Source organism: Manacus candei, unplaced genomic scaffold, assembly GCF_025592945.1.
Source record: "Manacus candei isolate 608988 ecotype Guabito, Panama unplaced genomic scaffold, ASM2559294v1 h1tg000005l, whole genome shotgun sequence".
Classification (NCBI taxonomy): Eukaryota; Metazoa; Chordata; class Aves; order Passeriformes; family Pipridae; genus Manacus; species Manacus candei.
Genome location: NW_026138053.1, coordinates 1,044,961 through 1,068,667, shown reverse-complemented (window position 1 = coordinate 1,068,667; position 23,707 = coordinate 1,044,961). Strand labels below are relative to the sequence as shown.

The window sequence follows — 23,707 nt, the reverse complement described above, 5'->3', positions numbered from 1 at the left end:
CTGCTCTGTTTGCAGGCTGATGTAATGAGTTATTTGTAGCTGATTTGGAGACAGCCTCTGTGTCTTGGGACTCTCCCTGTCCTATCCCCCAGCCAGACTTCCATGCTCCAGTCTCCTCTCTCCACGAGCTCTGGCAGTGCTGCCTGTGGTAGGCAAGGCACGTGGGCCAGCCTCGCCTGCACGTTCCAGGAATCACGTCAGCTGTCATTACTTACATTACCTTGATTGGAAACAGTCAGTTATGTCACCGTCCATCATCGTGTCTCTCCCAGGAGACGCTGAGGAAGGAGGAGAGGAGCAGGAATTATAAAGCGCTTCTGTGGTGCTCCACCAATCCCGCTGCTCTGTTGGCTGAACATCTGTCATCAGGCAGATTGAAGAGAAGGTGCGTTGTCTGATTGATCTTCCCATTGTAGCTCCACAGGGAGGAGCCTTCTGCAACATTGGGACTGCCCCATGGGAAGAGCACTGGGGACTTTTGTGGAGTTTAACATGAAGGGAATGATGCTGCTGCCTGGATAGCTCTGTAAGGTATCACAGCTGGGGTTGCAGGATGGGCTCTCCTGACTGAGGGCTGCTTTGACCCAGGTAGAGTTACCAAAACTGTCTCCAGTACAAGTGAGTCAGAGCTTGGACTTGCATGCTGTCTCCAAGTGTGACTGCATAGGATTCCTGGCCATATCTCAGGTGGGAGTCCATCCTCCCTTTGGCTGGGAGCTCCAAATTCCCCTAATGAGAATGAGATCTGGCTTTTGATGAAGGAAGCTTCTTATTTCTAATGGAAAATTATCTGGAAAGTTTCCAGCCCTCTCTGCCCCAATTGATTTGGGAGTTTGGCTCCAGTTCCAGCCGTTGGTCTCTTTGATTCTGGTCCCCCTGACAGGCTGGGGACAACATGTGGCAGTAGCTGTGTCCACCTCTGGTGGCAGAGCCCATGGTGCCTTGTGTGGTGAGGAGAACACTTCATCTGTCCAGCAGCCTCCTGTGAATAAGTTTGTAACTGAACTCAGGATGGGTTTGAGAGGGTTAGGAGAAACAGGAGCTCCATGACTGTAGCCAGGAGGTGCTCCAGGGCTGTAAGGCTGCATTCCTCAAGGCTTGTGTGACAAGGTCTGTCAAGGCTGAAAGCAAGACCAGTTTGAGAAGCACGTGTAGCCTAGCAGGACACAATGGGAGGTGAGGAAGGCAGTAGTGCCTGCCTCCTTGTGTTTCATGCTATGTGTGTATTGGTCCTGGCACTCTGAGAGAAATGCTACCTGTCAACCACAGTGCTCACATTTTAACTTTTGTTGGCTGGGCAGAGAGCAAGGGTGGTTTGACAACAGCTGGACCCCAGTATGTGGGTGTTCAACCCAGCTTGGGACCTGGCAGTGCCTCTCCAGAGATCAAGCAGCTGGAGGGGAGGAAAGCCAGGACAGGAGAGGTCTGCAGCCAGAATCCGAAGAAGGGAAGAAAAAGAAGTTTCATGATTCTGTATTTCTCCTTGGTGAGTAGGTGATAGGTGGCTGAAGCAGCCTGGTCTCAGCCAGTGCAAGGTATCTTGTGCAAGTACAGCCAGCAAGGTCTGACCTGTAATCCATCCTGTCATTTAAAGAACTTGCACTGTATGGAAGTGATGCTTTCTGTGTGCCAGGGACATTGCTGCAGTTACTCTTAGCTGAGTTTGAAGAGCTCTTGTTGTCCCCAGCTTTAGGTGCAGGTGGTGTTGTGCTGCTTGGCCCAGGTGCGTGGAGCTTGCTAGGCAAAGAAAAGATTGCAGAGTGTTGTTCTAGAGGAAGGGTGGGTTTCCATAGTGGGCAGATAGCTAGTGAAGTAAATAGGTGCTATAAACATGTTCAGAGCATCTCCGTGTGAAGAACCCAGCACAGCCTTTCTGAGTGAATAGAAAGAGAGCCTGGATTCAGTTCATATGTCTGTTTTCATTTCTTTTCTTCTTCTGGTCAACTGTGGCTGTAGATAAGAGTTTTCTATTTGAAGTTCAGAAGGGAAGGGAAATCCATTGTTAGAAGGGGAGACTTTCTTTTTGCTTGATATCTATCTCCAACGACACAGCGGAGAAGGAAAAGATTTGCTATGATAAAGGTAGCTTTAAGGAGGAAAAAAAAAAAGTCACATTGAGTGTTGCTTTTCTCTGTACTTCAAAGCCTGGGGTAATATGGAACAGTGTAAAAGAAGAGAGAATAAAAAACCCAACCTAGCCCAGCCTCTGCACAGGGGCTGAGAGTGCCATAATAGAGCACCATCCCGGCCAGAAATCCAGCGCTCTTCCCAACCTGTTCATCTGGGCTTGGCATGGTGGTGTTTGGTGTGCACAGCACCTGCCAGGAGTCCATGGGGATGGGCTGCAAGGGGGCTGGATGCTCCATGTGGGGGGAGCAGAGGAAACGTTTTGCAGGTGTGCATCCTGTGGAAGGAGTGAGCCACGGGAAGTCGCTCACTGGAAAGAAAATCAGGCAAGTCTGGAAGCAGTATGGGAAAAATGTGCCAATAAACATTTAATTATTAGGATAACTTAAGAGAGTGCACAGAGTGTTCAATATGGTGTGGCAGAGTGAAGAAGCCCAACAGCACAGCTCTGGTGAGGGCTGTGGATGGGAAATGGCCAAATGTCTCTATCCATGCACCTTGGAGCCAGTGGGATTCTCTTTCTGGGGTCCTGGGCTGTAGGATCAGCTTTTCCTGGGGCTCAGTTATTTCTGAACAAACCAGAGCAAAGGAGTGCTGGGGAGGGGGTGACTGTGAGTGCCACCCCCTTGCTTGGAGCAGGCATGTGTAGCTCTATGAGCGTACAGGGGGGCTGCAGCTCCACAATCATCAGCGGGACTCTGATGGCCCAAATGTGGGTTTGGGTTGTACAACAAGGGCAGGGATAGGAGCTCCCTACTCCCCTAGGCAGGGAACAGAGAGGCGCAACCTGGGGAGCTGGGGCTTGTGACACCCCTATTGCAGTTCTGCTGTGTCCATATAGGCTTCCCTTTCCTCTGCTACTGCTCTGCCAGCCTGTCTTGGGCTTGCTGAGCTGCTGGGACACCCCTGGAGCAGACACCAGCTGAGACATCCTGTTCCCCTCCGAGAAGCTGGTGCCTTAAGTAAAGGAGAGAGCAAGTATGTGCTGGAGGCTTTGCCTCTGTGGGAGTCTGGGGAGGAGCAGGACGAGAAACCAACAAACTCATTTTCAGTGCTGACCTGAGCGGAGGCTGGAAGAGAAAAGATTTCCAGCAAACCTGGGCTGGTCAGGGTTGCTAACGAGCCTTTCCTTTGAGCAATGTTTTACATTCTTTAAGGATCGTAGGGAGCTCTTGGGGAGAATCTGCTAAAGTAAATGGCAGAGTCAAGTGTACCGGCTCCTTTCTTTCCCTTTTCTTTTCCCTTTTTTTCATTTCCCCTTTCTTGGTTCTCTTTATTATGTGGAGTTGCTCTGGCTCTTTCTCTCACTTCTGTTTCTCCTTTTGTTCTCTCTTTGTCTATTTATCACACTGTGAAGGTTGAAAGAGATGTTATTAATCTGGGAGAATGAAGGCAGGATTAGTGGTATGAATCGGATTTTGAGAGCTGTAATGATGGAAAGACTCGCTCTGCTGGCGGGCTGCGTGAGTTTGATAAATGGGGAGCACTCCAAACTGACTCGCGCCTTCCTCCGCACTGCTCGCTTTGCCCGCTGGGGCGTGCCATGCTCTCAGATCTGCCAGCCATCCCACACCGCTCCTACCTGAACCAGAGCAAAAAGCCAAGGGTAAATCAGAGACAAATATCTCCCATTGCACTTAAAGAGATCATTTCTTTCAACATCTTTTTCAAACGGAGTCCTGTCAAGTTCTTGGACAGCCTTGTGTGGAGGTAGGATCCTTCCTTGGAGTGTGGCTGCGGCCGTGCTTTATTGTCTCCTGCCGTGGCTTTGCGGAGAGCAGTGAGGAGTTAGCGTGGCTGCAGCAGAGCTCCCATCCTGCAAGGCACAAAGAACCAGGATCATCTCCTTAGGGCTGCACCCTGCTGTGTTTGCCTCCTGAGGATTGCACCAGGCTTCAAAGCCCTGTGTGGCATGGGGTATTCGTCAGAAGTTGCTTTGGTGTCTTTGCTGTGAATGTCCTAAATGAGGAATCCTGCCCTTGCATAACATGAGTCAGGTCCCCTGTTATCAACCTTGGGGTGGGGCAAAGCAAGCTCGGGACCAGCCAGGCAGAGTAATTGCCCCCAGCTATGGGGCAAAACAGGACTCTCTGGACCAGCATCTTTAGTGAGTAGGGCTCTGTCCTGGTTTCTGTCCTGGCATCACCCCACTGCACACTCACACGCTTGAACCCTTCCTCATCCCCACCCTTGGGTGTGTGGTGCCCCATGTTGCACCCTGCAGAGCCAGAAAAGCTAGGGACAGACTCATAGGTGTACATTACATTGCACTTTCAAGCAAGGACAGAGCTCACTGCCCTGAAGTTATGCCACCAGGCATTCATACATGGAGACTGTGCCCTTGTCCCAGGGTCCTTTGTGGGAGTCCTTATCTCAGCCTGTGCTATGGCCTCTGCTGTGGACATTTTGTGTTCGTTGCTTGGTTATGGCTGATTTGGGTCTTGTGGTCCAGCCAGAGAGCATGCATCTGCTGAAGTGAGAGGTGGTTGTGTGAAGGCCAATGTGCCGTGTGTTGGAAAGGTTTGGGTGCTTCAATGCCCCTCGCCCTAGAGGCCGTGAGCATGGACTTGGCCCTACAGCCCATCCAGGGGAGCAGCAAGTGCCTGCTGGTGGGTGCAGGACCACCCACCACTGCAAGGTTTGCATCTTGCCTGGGTTAAGTGGGGGATTGTTGCTCAGTAGAGGAGGGGGAACAGTGGTGTGTGGGAGGGACTCTGCTTCGAAGGGGGAGTCAGACCACGGGGCAGCCCAGCGCTGTCAATGTCCCTTTAACTACAAGGTAATGGACTCCCCCGCGCTTGGGCTGAGCTCTGCTCCTGCCTTGGCAGGAACAGTAATGATTGTCAAGGTAGAGCTAATGAGACGTGCACATCTTTAAAGGATTGTGGCTTCCAAGACAAAATTAAAAGGAAGAAAAAAAAAAGAAAAGAGATAGGTGAAGGAGAGAAAGTCTAACTGCAGTGCCTTGGCCAGCAAGGCATCCGTCCATCTGTCCTGCCTGCCCTTGGCAGGATCACCCCTAAATGACTAGCAGGGCCTCTTTGCTTGCTGCTACAACTCCCATTTGGCCCTGGGAGCCCCTTCGCCTCCCTGTGACCTCCCCCCACCCCTCCACAGGCTCTGGTCCCCAGGGAGAGGGAGCAGGGCGTTGCTGGGTGTGTGACACCTTGTCGGGGCAGGCAGCAGGAGGACAGGCAGCCCAGCTGCTGTGTGGCACGGCTGTGGGGACAGCAGTGCTGGAAAGTGGAATAGGAGGGAGACAAACAAGGGGATGAAGGACACAGGAATGTCCTGTCTTGGGTCAGCTGGAGACGTGGGAGTGGTGGTGCTGTCAATCCTGGCTGGCTCCTCCCTCTCTCCATCCTTTTCTGCCAGGTCCAGGATGATGTGTTTGGCATTTCCAAGCATACATAAAGGTACTGTCTGGATGCCAGGGAATTAACTGTCCCCCAAATGCCTGTCCCACTGGGGGTGGGGAGGAAGAGATGTCTCCCCTTTGGTGTTGGGAAGTGCCCCATTGCCACTCTTGGCACAGGAGAGGCTGCGAGGATCAGGCTGAGACAGGATGTGACCCTTTGGGAACAGCTGGCAGGGGAGCTGGGACGTCATGTGTGGTGTGACTGCTGCACATACTTTTCCTCCTGCTCTCACTATTTCAACTTCACAGGTTGAATTGGTTCAGAGCAGCCAAACTAAATGAGGAGAAAAATGATCAGTCAAATATTTCTTAAATCCTGTCTTTAAGAGCTAAGTGCTTGGCTGGAACTTTAAGGCAGTTAATGAGGCTCTCTTCAGATCAGCTTGTGATGTGGAAACTGCTACATTGACCAGGCTGCAACTGGAAGAAAGCTCTGTCACAGCTGGGGACAGCACAGCACAGGACTCCCCAGGCCGCGCACTCTGTGCCAGCCTGCTGCCACCACAGCTCCCTGCTGCCTGCAGCCAGCTTCACCCTCATCCTGCAGGGAGTAAAATACAGCCTGGAGCTGGGGGGAGCAGCCTGCTTGCACAAAACTGGGTGACTCCCTGCCACACAAGGGGATGTGTGTCAGTCAGTGCTTTGGAGACCAGCCTCAGTTTGCTCCAGGCATGCGGGTGAGAGCTTGGGTGGAGGTGGTGAGCCAGAGGACTTACTGTCCCTCCAAAGGACTCTGACCACTTTTCAGTTTTAAGCTGACAGATTTGTTTTGCTCCAAGAATCAGAGTGACTTCAAGCCTTGCAGTGGCTCTGTGAAGGTGAGATGCTCTAAAGCACGTTGCAAGCTGGTGCAAGGGGATAAGGGAAATGATGTCGTTCTTCCAGCAGCCCAGTAAGGATGTGTTGGTAGGATCGTCCTTCCTTTTCAAGACACCATCCTTCCCTCTGCAGTGGGGCACCAGCAGTGCTTGTCTGCTCAGGACAACACCTTCATAAGGCACTTACCAGAGCAGAGGAGCTAGTTTGCTGGAGGAAGAGTGGCAGCGCAGGAGCAGCAGAAGAGAAGGGAACAGTGCTGGGCAAGACGGGATGTACAAGTGTCTCTTCCCATCTCCAAAATACTCGCTTCTCCTTTAGTCTGGGACTAGGAGAGAATCTGGTCTTGCCAGGCTGCTCTGCATGATGATGCCGGTGCCAAACTCCTGTGCCCTTGCTCCTTGTCATGCCATGCCCACCTGGCAGTACCTTGCCATCCTGCTCTCCACTGGGCCTCTCCCAGGCATGATCTGGGGACCCTCTGAGCTTTCTGCTTTGTATCCAGGATTTTTAGGCCTTCTGTTGTTAATTATTGAGATGTAATAATGTGATTAGTGCACTATTAAAAAAATCGCTGATATGATTACCATGGATTTAATATCACATGATATATCATTACATTGTTACATGGTGACAGATGTAATTGAAATACACTTATTGGAGCCTGGGGTCGTGTTTCATTCAATCACAGCAGCACCTCCGGGGGGCAGAGCAGAAATGGCTGGAAAAAAAAATAAAAAGGCATCAGGATTGGAATTTGTAATGAAAACAAAGAAACTTGCAGCCTGTTTAAGTCTAGGGCAGCTGCTGCTTTGGCATTTTCTCCATAGGAATTTAGAAAGGTTGAAGTTTGGAGTGCTGTCTTGTGGATTGCCTGGAGGAGATAGGTCAGTTGAGTTGAACCTGTTTACTTAGGAGATGAGCAGGAGGACCTGTGTTATGGACCTGTACCCAGAAAGCTTCCAGCCATCTTGCAGCACATGGTCCTGGTGCTGTGGACACTATACCATGGACCTGCTGCTCCCTCTTGGCTCCTTTTTAAAAGGCAAGTCGACCCAAAGATGGTATCCACTGTGCTGTGGGAAAGTCAGCCAGCTGCTCCCCACCTTCTGCCTAATGCTGCATTTTTTGAAGTCAGGGATTGCTCAGTTGCCTGTGTGTGGCTTGGGCTGTGCCACAGAGGAAAGGTAGGCAGTGCTGAGCTCACCTGCAGAACTGTAACCTGGGTTGTGTTTCCTTCCATGTCAGTGAGAAGAGGTGACATCTGTCTCTGCCACATTATCCTTGGGAAGATCTGCACAGGGGCTTTGGGCAGCTGGGGTGAGGAGAGGAGCAGTTATGTACCCTTTGCAGAGGCAGACAGCTAAACTGGAGCCTGGGCAGGGAAGGGACTCAGCTCTCACTGCCCACTGGGCTCTGGCAAGTCCTGGGCTAGAGAAATGTACCTGCAAGAGAAACACAAAGTCCCCACGTGCTGGTGGCACAAACCTGTTACTGGTCCTTCTCAGCATGGTGTGGGATATGAATTTGGTGGTCTCCTTTTCCTCCATCTCCTCCCCTTCCCGGGAAACAACTGTCATCCACCCTCCTAATCCCAGACAAGGCAAACAATAGCTGGGGGAGTTGCCCTGGACAGGATGGGGCTGTGGTGAGACCTCAGAGATACAGCACGACATCTTAATGCACATTAATTACTCTGATCATCACCATATGCTAAGTCTCCTCCCGTAAAGGGGACCAGCAAGGGAATGTGGCCTTATCAGAGAGCTGTGATTATGACTCAGGTACACCTGTCCCCAACCCTGCTGCGGGTCTCAGGGTTATTTTATCTTTGTGAGACAGCGTGTAGGTGACTTTGAAAATGAAGGTGCTGTGTTTAATCTCATCCTCATCCAAAACAAAGGAAGGGGGAAGAATTTGTGAATGGGGAGAAGGCGACTTTTCCAACCAAGTGGAGACTGGCAGTGCAGTGAGCTTGAGACATCTGGATGTTTGCATAATGATGCACCAGCATCTGGCCCTGTGTCGCTAGCTCGGCACTCACACGTTCAGCTCAGCATCACCCCCCCTCCAACGCGTCTGTCCCCAAAAACAAACCTTGCCGATGCTTGAGGGATCATTTCTACGTTGGGCTTTCAATTCTATGTTCTCCCCCCAAAGAGTGCTCCCACTCCTCTTTTGTGGAGCCAGCATGCCCATTATAAGCCCTTGTTTTGCTGGGAGCTGTGGAAATTATTTTCCAACCGGTGTGGGAGCTCTCTGACTGGGAAGGCTCTGGCAAGCATCTTTCTTTTGAGGTTAAAAACGTAATTTCAGTCTGACCTCTGAGTTTCAGAGCTTTTGTTGTGTTTTTCCACCCCCAGATGGTTTTTGTGTGTGATTTTAAAATAGTCTTCTTCTCTTGGTTGAAGCTAGCTGATGCGTCCACTGCTCATTCAAGGATTGTTGTGTTTTATTAATGCTGTTATTATTCCATTACTGTCATTGTGCTCTTTTATAGCAAATAGCTTAATTTAGTTGAGATACACAGATGCTGGGAGTTTAGGTTAAATCTTCAGCACTTGGTATGCTGGGCACTGAGCAGATATTCTGTAAGCACTTTGGTATAAACCTTTCACTTAAAAACAAATTGGCTGCTGGGGCAGTGCCGGGTGGCAAGAGTTTGGGAGAGGGGAGAAGGGACGAGGGAGTACTTGTTTAGCACCATAAGGAGGACCTCATAGTTAAGTGTGACTATAGGTGCTAAGGAATAAAGCTCCCATGGAGGATTTCACCCCCAAGATGGGCTGAATGGATCCCTCTTCCCTACCAGTGCTGCAGGACCTGGGGAACTACACCCCCAGCATTTCTGGGTTGCTTTGAGTTGTGGTGTAGTGGCAGAATGTACTGTAATTTCTGCAGCTGAAGCTGCCTGGCTCCTGAGAGAGGTGGGGACTGGGCATGGTGCCAGTCTGGAGTGGAAGATACAGTTCCAGTGAAACCCAGTGAATCTGTGCAGGGCCAGGAGTTGGACTCGATGATCCTTGTGGGTCTCTTCCAACTTGGCATATTCTGATTGGAGAAAAACATGGCTGCTGTAAAGATGTACTGTGCTGCAAGTAGTTCTAAGAGCAGAGGAAAGGAGTTGAGAAATAGCATTGGTGCCCAGATGACTTAGGGGCCAAGGGTCCTGCTGTTAGAAATTATTTGGGTGCTTAAGCCTCCTGGTGCAATCCAGGCTCTGAAGTACCTTAGCTTTTGAAATTTTACCACTTACTGTTGACAGATGTTCATCTGAAATGGATGCTTCTTGCTCAGTGCCTCTGGGCATTCATTAATACTAGTGATAACAATTTCAGATTGTCTCCTACACCTCTTTCCCTGCCTCCATCCCTTAAAAATTACAAAGGTAATGCTTGTTAGTGTCATGTTATTTGTGCACTTAACTCTTGCTGCCTCAGTAAAACCTGCTGATTTTGATGCTATCAGTGCCAAAAGTACTTCATGTGGGACAGGGAAAACCAAGAAGAGAGTAAAGTAAAATGGAGCAGGCATGTGCAGCACAGGTTGAGGTGGTGTTGATGGCAGTGTTGGCTCAAGTTGTCCTCTCCATCTGGCCATGGCAGGGAGGGTGCCAGGTGGCCCTTTGGGGAGCAGCCCTGTGCCTTCCCCTTCTACCACCCATAGCTCTAGGACACCCCAGTCATCGCGAGGAGGGCTCTCCCCATCTCTTGAGCCCCTCAGGGGCAGCCTCTTTGGGGTGCAGCTATCAAAGGCTTGCTTCCCCCCTTTTTCCTGTGGCCAAGCCAGCGGAGCAGCTCCCTGTGGTGGGGGACAGGTCATGAAGAAGAAGCACGCTGCCCCACACTGCCCATTCCCAGTGCACAGTCCTGATAGCTTGGGGGTCCGTGGGGATTTGCTGAGTTCATTTTTTCTGCCCGCTCTGAGGCGGCCTTGTGGCTTTATCTGGCTTTCGAGGCGAGCGGGTAGCTAACAACATGCACGGAGCATCCTCTGCGGAGGAGGCCCAGCGCCCGGTTCTGCTGGAGGTCTGCTTTACCACTTATGAGAAACGAGTTAACCTCCCTTTGATCTCAGTTCACGGCTAACCCTTTAACAAAGTCCGGGATGTGCAAGGAAATCAATACTCAAGGCATTGAATTTAACACCAGCCATCAACTCAAGCGTAACACACACACTGACTGACTCCGATTACAAGGAGCGGGCTGGTTTGAAGCTTGTTTGCCAGCTCTCTGGGGTGGTGCGGGGCAGCAGCGGGGAGGGCAGGCATGCTTGCATGGCTTGCTGTCGCTCAGGGAGGGAGTAAGAGGGACTTGGCGTGCTCTGCCATGTCCTCCTGATCAGCTCTGCCTTCTGGTGCCCCTTGTCTCTCTCCTTACGCCTCTGATTTGCAACCCTGGCAGCTGTTCCCTGACACAGGAGCAGAGAGCTTGGATGCTGTGCGTGATCACTGAATGCCTGTTTGTGTACACACGTAATTGCACTTTTCTGGTGAGGAGCGACAGGACCCAAGGCAGGGCAGGTTCTGCTGAGCCAGACAAAAAAAAGATGCTGCAAGTTAAAAATCTGAAAAATAAAATGCTGCAGGCGGAAAAGTTTGAGTGTCTGGTCAAGGAGGCAGCTATGTCATTTCTCCAGCTCAGGTTGTCCCCATGGAGATCTAATTAGATTAGTGAAGAGCTAATTGGGACACTTTGTTCCATACCAGCAGCTCACTCTTTGCTGGCACACTGGCAGGAAGCAGTGGGCAGACTGCCTGGCACGGCTCCACATCTGGGAAAGCCAGGTGATCCACAGCCAAGTACTTTCTGGACAGCCCATGGACTTCCTCATCACATCTCAGCCCTCCAGCCCTCAGCTGCAGACCGGCTCTTCTCTGAGGGCATTTGTTCTCACTTTCTCTTTTTGTTTCCACCAGCCGCAGGCAGAGCCAAGACAGCACACATAGGTTAAGGCTGGGTTCACAGGGCAGCTGAAGGATGCTGAGGGGGTGCCGTGAGTGTTCCATGACCCCACAGCTCTGTCCTTGTGCTGTGGCTGCATGGGAACCATCCTGCTGCTACCCAGGCTCGGTAATTACTCTTTTGGGCATACACTCCTGACCTGTCCCTTTGGTCACGTACCATCAGCAGGCAGCAACTAGACAAATCCTAATAGTATTTCCCAGGTGCACTGGCAGGGAAAAGCCAGCCAAGCCACAGAATCTGGGCCTCAGCAGTGACAAGCAATGATGGCTCTTTCCACAGGGAGCAGGGTCCAGGAGCATCCATGTATCTGGGTGTCACAGCCCTCCCCAGTGCCTTACTACAGGCAGAATTGTAGACATGGTTAAAAGCCATAAGCAGAGTGTCCCAGCTTGTCTGGTAAGGAGACCCTACTTGGCTGGCTGCAAGAAAGGGTGGTCACTCACTGTGTCCTTGCAGGAACCCAGCCTGGCTGGTGGTTGGTGAGCCTGGCAGCACTAAAGAGCCTTGGAGGTGCCTTGGGAGATGTGAGTTGAGGCCTTGGGGGCCCATTTCTGTCAACTGTGTCATGATCTCCTCTGTCACATTCTCAGTGCTGTAACACAGTGCTGGTGCCCCCTTTCCAGGCTAGGTAGTCAGTCCTGCCCCTAACTCCTGCCTGGCCGTAGCTGCTGTGGTTCATCCCCCCAGTACCTCCTTTAATAACCTCTCCTCAGGACCTTGACACATCCTTCTCTCAGGTCCCTTTATTCTCTGCTTTCCTGACCCCTCTCCAAATTGATTCTCTCATGGTGTGCTGTCCAACCCCTCAAACCATCTCCTTCGGTTTGTTCTTCCACTGAAATTGGGGAGCCTCAATTTTGCTGCTGCTGCCCCGACAGTCTCTCCTCTCTGGGCTGCATGCATTGCCTGCTTGCCTGGTGTTTGCATCCATCACAGCTCTTAGAGGCGCCTCCGCTTTAACCTCCTTAGTCTTAACCCTGACCTGAGTCAACAATCATGGGGAAGAGCTGCTGCTTAGATGATCCAGTGTAAACTCTACCTTTGATTAGACAGGTATCATCCCTAGGCACTGGCGCAGCAGCACCTTGTTAGCTTTCCTTGGTGTTCCCTCAGTGCAGCCATGAGAGCCTCCAACACGGGCAGGGGACGTGGCTGCTGCCCTCATAATCTTTATTGATCTTTTCCCTGATGCCTTGTGCATTGTATTCTCTTTCTTTTTTACTGCTCTTCCAGCTGCCTCTCCTCTGAGTGGCTTTGCATCTTGTGGGAGTGCAGAGAAACTCTGTTTTATTCGATTCTTGCAGTAGCACTCAGAGGCCCCGACAGCTCTGTTAGATTGATGCTGTGCCAAATACAAAAGGTTGGGCTTTGCTCCTGAGAGTCTGATGTCTGAGAGGAGGAGAAGGAGGTAAGAAGAAGCAGAGCCTGTATCTCCTTGCCCCTCTGGTCTGTTGTATATGGGCCAGTTTCTCTGCAGTGTGCCAGAGGTGAGTTTTAGAGAAGGTCATGTATCTGTCCCGAGAAGGCCTAGTGAACATGAGAATGGAAGGGGTTGTAGTATGTGAACTGAGGGAGACATGTGATAAGACATGCAGACAGGTGCACAGAAGTGGTAAGAAGGTCCTGCAGGATCACTCTCTGATTTCTTTCCCACTCCCCATGGCCTGGGTTTTAGGAACAGATTATGAAACTGAGATGTGAACCTGCTGGTCATCCAGCACCCCTCCCTTGCTGCCACCCTGCAAGCAACCTTGGCAATGATAGGTAGTGAAAACCAGAAGGTTGAATTGCCTTGTATGGCACCTGCAGCATGAATGGATGTGCAGTTGTACATCACCTTCCCTGTGCTTTTCTCTTGATAACCTGTCCGTGGGTCTCTACCCTCCGTGGTCCCATCCTCCCCGTCTGGCATGTTTGTGCACAGCAGCTGAACCCATCGCCAGAGGTGTCCCTGCCAAAAGTGTCCAGAGCACCATATGCTGAAACGTGCTGTGCGTGGTGCAAAGGAGCAGTGTGTCTGCTCTGGACAAATGGCTTTGTTTTGCACTGGAGAAACTGGAGTCAAAATGTCACAGCAGTGTTTTGCACAGGAATAGATTGTTCCTTTCCAAAGGGCAACAGTTCTGTCACTGGGTTTTACTTTGTGGTTCCGAAGCAGAACTGTTCCCGCACAGTGAAACAAGACAATATTTTGGCTTTTCCATCCTGGTTTAGGATGAAAGGCAGTGCCAGAGCACTGGTCTTTCAGTGGGGTGGATGCCGTTTCCCAGCCCATTACAGCAAGAGCACGCTCCCTGCCAGGAGGCAAGGATGAGTCCCAGGGATGTGCTGCTTCTGCTTTCAGCACGTTTGATCCAGCCCGGCTCTTTCAAGGTGTGTGGAAATGAGCTACAATCTCATCATTCCTGCGGAGGCTTCTCAGAGGAGATAGCAGAAGGGTCACAGCGCCTCTGGAAATCTCCCTTCAGGTGATGTGCCGTCGCATTTCACAGCAGACAGACAGAATAACCTTTAGGGCATGGTAAGAGGCAGCGTTTTGAACTCTGAGCTGGGGAGCTCGGGAGCTCATTTCTCTGACACATCATCTGTGTCCCTGCCAGTTCCTGCATCCCCCTGAAATACCTTTGTCCTAATCCATCACTTCCTTAGCTGGAATTTAAAAAAAAAAAAAGCTGGGGAGTTGGTCGCTTGCATGCTGGCCACACAAAAACCAGTCTCCGCTTCAGGAATGCACCCAGACCCTCTGCCTTGAGCACTTTTGCCTTAATTTGAGCCACTCTCAGCCTATGTGGAGGTGGGAGGCTGCCCCACCAAGCCTGCTCCCGGCAGCAGAACAGCTCCCTGCCCTCTCTCGCCTTTCCCTGCATTGCAGCCCTCATATGTTGCATTTTTTCCCCCGCATTTATCTGCAACGGTCATGGGGAGATGAGCAGGCTGGAGCCAGGTGAGCTGGGGCATTTGCAGGCTGGCACAGGCTCCCCTTACAAACCAGAGGCTGTGCAACACTGGGAGGAAATTGCTGACTCTCCCTCCTCCCCTCTCTGGAGTAAATAATGGTACTTTTTATTTAGCTATTATTTCCCAGTGGCAGATATCTCCTTGGCTGTCTGTTTAACTATCTTTATCTCACCCTCCTTCTCTGTTTGATATAGTTATAGATAAACAGATAGCTACCTTATTAAATAACATGTTTTAAGAGACCGGTGGTATGGTTAACATAATGCAGCAGCTGTTGATTTGTCTTTCACTGTTGGTTTGTTGTTTTTTTTTTCTTAAGGAAATGCTTTAAATAAGGGATACTTCATCTATTAAAAAAAAATACACTTGTAGCAGCTGCTAAGCCCATCCATAAGCCTGCTTTACGTTGTATTTGTGATGGGACTGACAGTGCATGGAGGAGCCTGATTATACACAATTCCATTTTAGCAAGCCCTGCGATGTAATTTCACAGGGCGATCAGTGTTTGAATGTAATAGCAGCCTGTGCTAAGGTGTCAGAATATTAAAGGCGCTAATGGAAAAGCTCCCTGGTACACAAGGGGGACAGCATTACAGGAGACGTCGCAGATGGCTGGGCACTAAACTAATGGGGCAGGATCCAAGAAGGGAAAAAAAACCTAGAGAAGGGAGAGCTCACGGGAGCACGGGCACCTGCTTCCCTCTCACACGGAAATTAAACAGCGAGCGAGGGAGAGGCAAGCGCGTGTGTGTGTAAAGATAGAAATTGGGGGGGGGGGGGGAAATACCCCCTTTGGAAGGGCTTGATGGTTTTGACAGTGAGCCTGGTGCTGGCTTTGCTTGGGAAGGGCTTGGGGTTAGAGTAAAAGGGTGTGTATTTGAGGGACTGTGGCGCGTGTCTGAGCATCACAGCCATCATTTGTGGCTCTGGAAAGAGGAGGGTGGTGGAGAGGTGCTGTTATCCACCCTCCTGTAATATGGCAAAACTGCAGCTCTCTTTGGTGGTTGTTCATCTGAAGCTAAATCCAAGGAGGGCAAGACATATCCACCTTGCTGCTGCCCTGACAGCTCAGCTCTGCAGCAAGGCACATCTGCTGGGACCCTGTCATGCTGATTTCTGTCCTCATTATACAGAGGCTGATGGTGTGTTTGATTACGGAGTAGTGCCAACATTTGCCTGTTTCCAGAACTATTGAAGGCATCTTCTCCTTGCCCCTGAACCCCCAGTTTCCCCAAGAGCAGCCAGACTTGTACTGATCCGGTTCCTGTATGGAGAGGCTGTGATGAATCATCCATGAAGTGTGTTTGTGGGTTTTCCTTCGTATCATACCCAGCTTCCTGCTCTGATGGTCACAAAGCTGTAATGGAGAAAGGCTTAGCACTGCTTTCCTGCTTGAATTGGTTGGGGTGGTCGGGGGATAGCACTGCAGAACGTGAGCCCATCCTTCCAGAGCCGAGAGGGTAAATCAGCCATGTGTAGGTAGTCCCTGGAAGCTGTCTGCCATGTCGTCATGTGTCTCTGCCTTCCAGGCGCTAATCGGGAGCTGCTTGTGTATCTTAGCGTGGGGAGCCAAGATACATTGGGAGCTGATTGCATACATCAGCATAACCCAGCTGGGGTCTGTCACCCTGCAGTGCAGCCAGGAATACCAGGGCACCATGAGAAGGAAGCCTGCCCACTTGTCCCAGACTGGGAAAGGCACTGGGCATGTGTCCTCCAGACCCTTGTATCTGCAGCAGCCCCTGCGTTCCTGCCACACTGCTCTGCTCCCAAGCCCAGACCTGGTCCTGCAAGCAACCCCCATCCTTGAGCTGCTTTCTTGGTGGTTTATGGCTTGTCCCCTCTCCTGGGCCAGCGCTGACTTTTACGTGGTCCATCTCTGTTTCCCAGCCCTTCAGGGACCCAGATCTGTAGCTTTGTTTCTCTTGTGACCAAACCCAGGGCTTTGACTCAGGTCTCCACGGCATTAACCTAGTGTGTAGCCAGCTGCAGAGCACACAGCAGTCAAGAACATTTTATCCAGGATAATCCGTAGCCTGGGAGCAAGGCAGAAACTGTTCTTGTTCAAACACAGGGAAATGTGAAGCCTAAACCGCTTGGCACTTTGACACCCTGGAGTCAGGCACACCAGTATGTGTCCCTTGCAGCCTAAGCCAGGGCACATGCTAATCCCATGCAGTGGAAGGGCCACCTCTCCACTGCCTGACGAGGCTGCAGTATCCAAATGCACCCTGGAGAGGGGATGTTGGTGGCTGCCAGGGTCTGTCCTTTCCCTCCTGAAGTTCAGAGGAGTTTTGGCAGTGAATCTGTATAACTGTGGCTGTGTTGAGATATTGCCAAACACGGGCAGACTAAGGCTGCTCAGACGTGTGTCTGGGTAGGAGTGGCCCAGACATTAGATCACTGTGTGCCTCAGTTTCCCTTTTGCAGAGGTCCGGTGAAGGGAGCTCTGATGGCATGGGCTAGTTGTTTTAATAGGGAGAAAGCATGTACAGTTATACTACATCCTCTGCATCTTATTTGACATCTTAATGCCTTCCCTTAAGCTTGACCTGTCCTCCTCCCATCGTCTAGGGGCACCTTACTTCTGTAAAGCACTTCCCAAAGGTGGGCAGAGCCAGGCAGCTCCTGTGTGCCCAGTGCTCACTTTTCTGGAAATAGACCATTTATCTTTTTATTTGTTTAATTTACTCCCTAACGTGAGGCATAAAGATGTTGCTGTTCTAACAAGCAGCTTTGCAAATGGACTGAAGTGGACACCAGCTGGGTTTGCCAAAGGCTCCCTTCATCCAGGACACGGGAGAAGCTGGCTGTGTGGCATTGTTCTCTGAAAAGCTTTTGAGTGCCATTGTTTGAAGAGGGCAGAGCACCAGGCAAGGCCCTAGCACCTTTTCTGCAACATGGGAGGATTTTATCCAGATCTCATCCTCCCAGTGGCAGGGATTTCCAGTTTTTCCCTACTTCCACCCAAGTGGGGCCAAAGCCATGTGTGATGTCCCCTTGTTCAGTGTGTCAGCTGCTCACTTTGCCCCTGCAGCTCTCAGAGGGTTTGTGCTCTGTAGAGGGACTGTTCTCTGGGAAAGGGCACTGGACACTTCTTCCCCATGGTCCTCTCATGTCCAAACCCCAGCCAAACCACCTCCTGCAGTGGCACTGCAGATATATTTGGCAGAGGACAAATGACCTTCATTCTTATCACCCCCACCCATTAATGATAAGCAGAGATGTTTAATCCAAGGCTTAGCAGGTGCCATGCTGGGCAAAAGTTGTTTTTGTGCACCCGATACCACTCGTGAGTGTTCGGGGAGCTCAGTGCACTGAGACAAACTAATTAAACCTGAGTGGTGTTAATGTGGTACCTGGTCATTCTGGAGGTCCCTCTTGCTGCCACGTTTGTAAAAATTAAATACCTCTTATTAGTGGTGCAGCAGAGATCTGTAATACGCGTGGACAGAAAGGCAGGGATGGATGGAGTTGGTGTCAGGGCAGCAATTGCTTATCATGCCTTATCTGGGAATATGAAACTGTATTGCATGACATCCAGAGGCAGGCTGAATAGATATGCCAATTCATCTCAAGCCCGGGCTTTGACAAGCTAGACTGCCCTTGTTGAAAGGCATCAGTCAAACAAGAGCTGCTGGCTGCTTTTCCCTTTCTTATACTTTCTCTCGCTCCCGCGCTCCCTCTCCCTCTCTCGCCACCTCCCCTCCCTCCGCCTTTTTTTTCTAAGCTTTTTCCACACAAAATTGAAAAGCTTTGGAAATAATAATAATAAAAGCCCCCCAAACTAATACCGTTTTAAGTACACCCCCCCTCCCTCCCCAAATGGGATTGATAAGGAACCCCAGTGTATGAAGGCATGTTTAGATAACATTGAGAATATTATAGCGAGTGAGAGAAAGTAGGGGGAAAAGCTTCCTGCCGCGTCTAAGCCGGGAAAGGCGACAGCACCCTGGCTAATACGAGTGTTTAATATTTGATGTGTTGGGATAAAGCAGGATCACCTTCGAATTGAATTGAGTGTCAGAATGAGAATCTATTACTGAAATTCTTGTGTGATTTGACAGCAAAGCAGACGATGTTATTCTTCACTAGTTACCGCAATCTTCTCCCCTACATCACTTAAATATTTTTTTCTTTGCTTGAGTAAACACACATTATCCTTTTTTTTCCACCTCCCTTTCCTTTTTTCTCTCTCTCTTTTATACTTATTTTTTATTTATTTTTTTCTTAAATCAAACCTGCCTTTCACAGGGCTGATGGAGTAGATTGTTATTTCTTTATTTGTCCTATTAAATGGAATTCCTGATCATTTAATCCTGCTTTTGTAAGTGATTTAAAAATACTTGAAAAGCTGTGAATGTGGCAGCACTTCTGACTAAACTGCTTAAAAGGGACACGTTACACCTGGGTTTATCTCCTGCCTCCTGACAGCCAGAGAGGGTAGCAGGCTCCGGCGCTGCCGAAGCCATCCCAGGCTCCATGCCTCCATCCTGCTGGGTGAGCTTTCCTCCGTGCCTTCCCTGCAACAGAGGAGCTCTGCTGTTGACAGCTGGGGCTTGGCAAGCTGCTTATTCATTACCTGCCTCTTCTTTAATTGCATTCAGCCCTGTCCAAGAGTCTTGCCACTATATGACTTCATGGTGGGGTCAGCCCCTCAGTGCTGTTACATTTATGTCCTGCTGGTAAATTTGCATGGCAAGAAATCCCAACAAGAAATGTCCATTTCCCATCCCTGGAGTGGCATGCAATTAAAATGGGATGTCAGGGGAATGCCCTGGAGCTTCCAGTGCCCTGGGTGCTATTCAGGGATGGCCTCCAAGATACTCCCAGCCCCAAAACCTTACGTTCACTAAAAACATTTCAAGCTGTGTTTAAAAGTTCACTTAGTCATAGCCATGACCTCTTTTTTTCTTCCCACCATATGAGGAAATATAAAACTTTGACACCTCATTGTGGCAGCAGCAGGATGAGAGGAGTTAAAGGCAAATGCTTATTTTGGGCGGACACAGCACGCAGTTGACGTGACAAGAGGAGGAAGATGCTTTTTCTGTTCCAAAGACATTTTCTCCATTGTGAAAATGTCAGGGGGTTCAGCTTTGGTCAGCAGGCAGCGTGCCCAGCCTGATACTGGGGGAGCACAGCTGGCACCTGCTGCTTGCCCAGGCCAAGGGCAGCTGGGAGATGTCGCAGCCACTTTCTATCTGGTTAAACGCATGTTTTTCTCAGGTGTCTTTTTTAAATTCTGAATGAAAACTTTGAGCAAAAAACACCTCTTCTCTTATTCCTTCCTACCCACCCTTTAGCATCTTCTCAAACTGCTGAGCCCCTTTGCTCCTGGGAGAATTTTTTCCAAAGGAAATATTTTCTCCCTGCCTGAAAGTGTCTGTATTAATATTAAAATTACAATTAGCAGATGAAACATATAAAACCTCTTGGTAGGACCTGTAAAATAAAATGACAGAGTTGCCCTGCTGGTCAGGGTAGGAGGAGAGACTGTGCTGGTCCTGGCAGTTTTTGTTGCCGTGGTTTGTGAACATGCTCATGCCATTGCAAAGCACAAAGCCCCGCTTCCCTCCTGCCCTTCAGCTAAAGCACCCAGGGCCATGCAATGCCTGCAGCTCCAGTGGAGGGCAGAGGGCCCAGGGGCTGGCCAGCAGGTCACAGCATCAACAGACACATGCAGAAAGGACAGGGCTGGCTCTGTCAGCACTGACACATTGCCCTGACAGAGCTCCAGCAGCTCCGCGAGGACCAGCCCTGTCTCTTCCTGTGCGTGCAAGAAGGATTTGTGGGGCTCCTCATGTAAGTGAGCATCCTGACCTCTGCACAGGTGACCTGTTTGCATGGTGTAGGATGTTAAATTTTGCCTTAATGTGCCTGCTGAACACCAGTTTTTGTGAAGTGTGCCGGGCACTTCCCCATAAATAAATGATGGAGCATTATTCAGTCCACTTAGATCAATACATCAGCTTGACAAGTTCCAGTTCCTGGAATTTTCTGACGCCCTGGAACATCTTCTCTGCAGCTCTGCTGCTTATAATCCATGGTGTGCAGCTCAAACAAACTCCAGGGAGCACCACATCAGGAGCCAACTGTGTTGGTGCTGCCGCCTCGCCAGCCCCGGCATTCCTGGGGATAGGTGCACTGGGATTGCAGCAAGGGCAGGCAGGCCAAACTCAGTGCCAGACTGCACAAATCCTGTGCTCCACGGGACTGCCTAACCCCACAGTCATGTGCTCCATATACTCCTGCCCCAGCACAGAGGGGACCCCAGTGGTGCCAGAAATAACCCATGGAGCTCTTGTTTCAGGCCCTTTGCAAACTGAGGCGGATGCGTTACGGCCACCAGGAGGGTTTGTGACCTGGTGCAAGGGGAGAGGATGGTCTCAGACCCTTTTTTGCTCTATTATAAATACAGCCTCAGATGCTATGATTCTACACATACATCGTCTCCATGCCCCAGGCTGCTGTACCCCATGTTTTATCCTCACTTCTGGTTTTTGGATTTTCTGCAGGATATGTGAGGTACAGGTTACCTAAGGACCTATCTCCCCATACCAGCACTTTTAACAAGGTGTGGATTATCTGTGGTGCTGGCTCTATGCATGGAAACACAGTATGCTACTAATCTCCTGCTGCTGTTAGCTCACATTTATCACAGGAGTATCTGCTTACCTTTGATTCGAGATCCCTCCATCAGGGACCCAGGGCAGTATTTGTCTGTGAACTGCTGCGTATGCCTATGGGATTGTATAAGTAAATAAATATAATTAATAATCATCTGACTTCAGAGCAGCATTGGCAGGGAGGTAAATGTAGCCTTCATAGAATTACAAACAAAATCAAGAGAAAAAGGAAAACCTTTCTAGGAGCTTGTATGAATGAAGTAATTGTATCCAAGCTGCTTGGAAATTATTCTGCCATCGTTGTTTGGGTGGCTTTTGGGAGATCAGAAGCATTGAGTTTCTCTCTAAATCAGATTCTGGCCAAAAACATTTTAAAAATAGCTTTTTTAAAAGATGTCTGCGTTTTCTATCAATTAAAATGCAGATAAAAATAAAAAGCCTCAGGGTCCTCACCCTGCTTCAGCATCTGACCTATAAGGGAGCAACCCAGTCACTGCAACACCAGGACTGAACTGGAGGGAGGGGCAAAATAGTGCGGTTTCCTCTCAGAAAGGGTTTCATGGCATTTTTTTAAATCCTTTGGCTTGCGAGCGAACCAGGGGTGTCTCAGACTTTTTCACAGCTTGCCATAGGGACAAATGCTGAAGGGACAGGGGTCTGTGCCAGTGCCAGCAGCTGTGTGGGGCTGGAGCAGTGGTGGTGTCCCGGTGGCTGCAGTGAGCCCGTGGCCATGGCCACCCCTGTGGGCTGGGGACCCCGGCGTCGGGGACCCACCGGCGTTTTCTGCCTCGCTTTAACAGTCAGAAGAAGAACTTTCCTGTTTAAAGATTAAACGTTGTCTTTAAATATTAAACAGCAAAGCTCCTCGCTCTTGATTGTGTGGCTGCTGCCGGCAGGCGGCTCGGAATTGCCACTTTTAATTAAAAAACTTTATTTTCCAGCGCAGCCTGGCAATGGCTCCTCCTCCCGGCCGATGCTGGCTGGCTGACCTCTTCCCTGCCTGGCCTTCATCCCTTCATCATCACTGCCTGCACTTCCCTCTGCCTGCAGCAGTGACGGTCCCTGCCAGCCCCAGAGTGTGAGCAGCCTTGTCTGGGACTGATCAATGCCCCTGGCACTTCCTTCCAAAACCCCAGGAAAAACAATTAAAACCCGATCGATCCTGCAGGCAGCTTTGAATATGCATAAGTGCACACTTGACCTTCAGTGGTCAGGCCAACTTCCACCCTGGCTGCTTAGCTAGTTTGCTCAGGTATTGTGGCTGTTCCGAATGACCTTGATCAGGAAAGCAGAGCGCTGTGCAGAGATGGGCCCAGTGCTGATCCGAGGGTCGGGGCACGTGCTGCCAGCTCCCTGCTGATGCTGCTACTGCTGCAGAGCCAGGGGAGGCAGGCCAGGATTGGCACTAGCACCCAGCTGCCAGGAGCTTTCCAGAGTTGTCCCCATGGCTTTCCAGAGATCCTGCCAGCCTCCTGCTGTGCTCCCTCAGTTGCTCCTGGCCAGGGTCCAAGGGATACGTCTGGACTGGGAAGGCAGCCTGCAGTATGGTAGCTCCCTGTGCAGGGAAACCCCTAGCCTTTCCCCATCTGGGGACATTCCTTCCCTAGGGATGGCCCCCAGTGCTGTCATCATGCTGGTGCTGAGCGCGAGAACCTTCCTGTGCTGTGCCTGGGTTTGCATTGTGGGATGGAGCCCAGGAGAGGGAGCCGTGTGTGGAACCACTTCCACCATCATCCAGGGTCACCAGTGGATGGGTGGCAGGGTCCTATCCTGCACCTCTGGCTCCCCCCCACTGTGGCTGGCCAGCCTGCATCCCGCCCATGGCAGTGAACATGCCAGAGTGTATTTGTCGAAGGCAAAAGAAACCTCCCCGTTGTGTACACAAAGTGTAATTTCAGTGAATTATGCATAGACTTAATTAGGAGTTTTAATTGCTAATCATCTCCCAACAGGATTAGCAATACTGTCTATTAATTATCTGTGGAGCCCTCTGTTTTGCTAAGGCAGGAGGAACAAAGCAGCGTGAATGGTTACGTGGGCCACTAATAAATTAACTCCCCCAAGCCCTGTGGCTCTCGGGGGGGCTACCGGCAGCCGGGGCTGTTCAGGGGCTGGACCTGCCCGTGCTGGGCAGAGCAGCAGGTAGCAAGGAAGAGGGACTGGCAGGAGGTCCCAGTGGCAGGCAGGTGGCTGGTGGGCTGGTGGGGGGCACTGCTCAGCTCTGCTCGCCCAGTTTCCTGCTGCAGAGTATCTCCACGGCATTTGCAGCCTGCGGAGGGTGTCAGCAATGCCCCGCCACACTGTGGCTGCAGTTAGTGATGATCCCCCCTGCAGAAGGGAGATAGGGGCTGCTGGATTGACCTGATCTCATCTGGGGACAATGGCCCTCACGGCAGCAGAGATAGTGCCAGCGTGAAGCGACGCTAAGCCCACGCACCCTTCTTACTGCTCACAATGCGTTGCTGAGCTTAATTCCTCAAGATGAAGAAGATATGTGGCTGTCAGGCTGTAATTACAGCTGTGCGTGTCACACAGAGGCCTGGCTGCTTTTATGTTTGCATTGTCCAGTGGGTTTTTGTGCTGCTCAGGCTCCCAGCTGCCTTGCTCCTGCTGGAAACCCTACCAGGGGATGCAGTGGGGATGGAGCAGGCTCCCTCTGGCCAGGCTGCAGGCTCTGTTCAGTGGGGTGAGCAGTGCTGTCTCCCAGTGGGATTTCACCCAGTAATGGAGAGCCCTGAAGCAACTGGGGTCTGGGGGTGGAAAGGAGAGGGAGCCTGGAGGGCTGTGCTTTC

At 50.7% G+C, this 23,707-nt stretch overlaps 1 protein-coding gene across 2 annotated transcripts in view; it reads left to right on the top strand.

Moving 5' to 3' along the window:
• The window catches only part of ERI3 (ERI1 exoribonuclease family member 3), a 129,642-nt gene that overhangs the window by 68,299 nt on the left and 37,636 nt on the right, over positions 1-23,707 (top strand). The gene's annotated exons all lie outside the window — the stretch shown is intronic.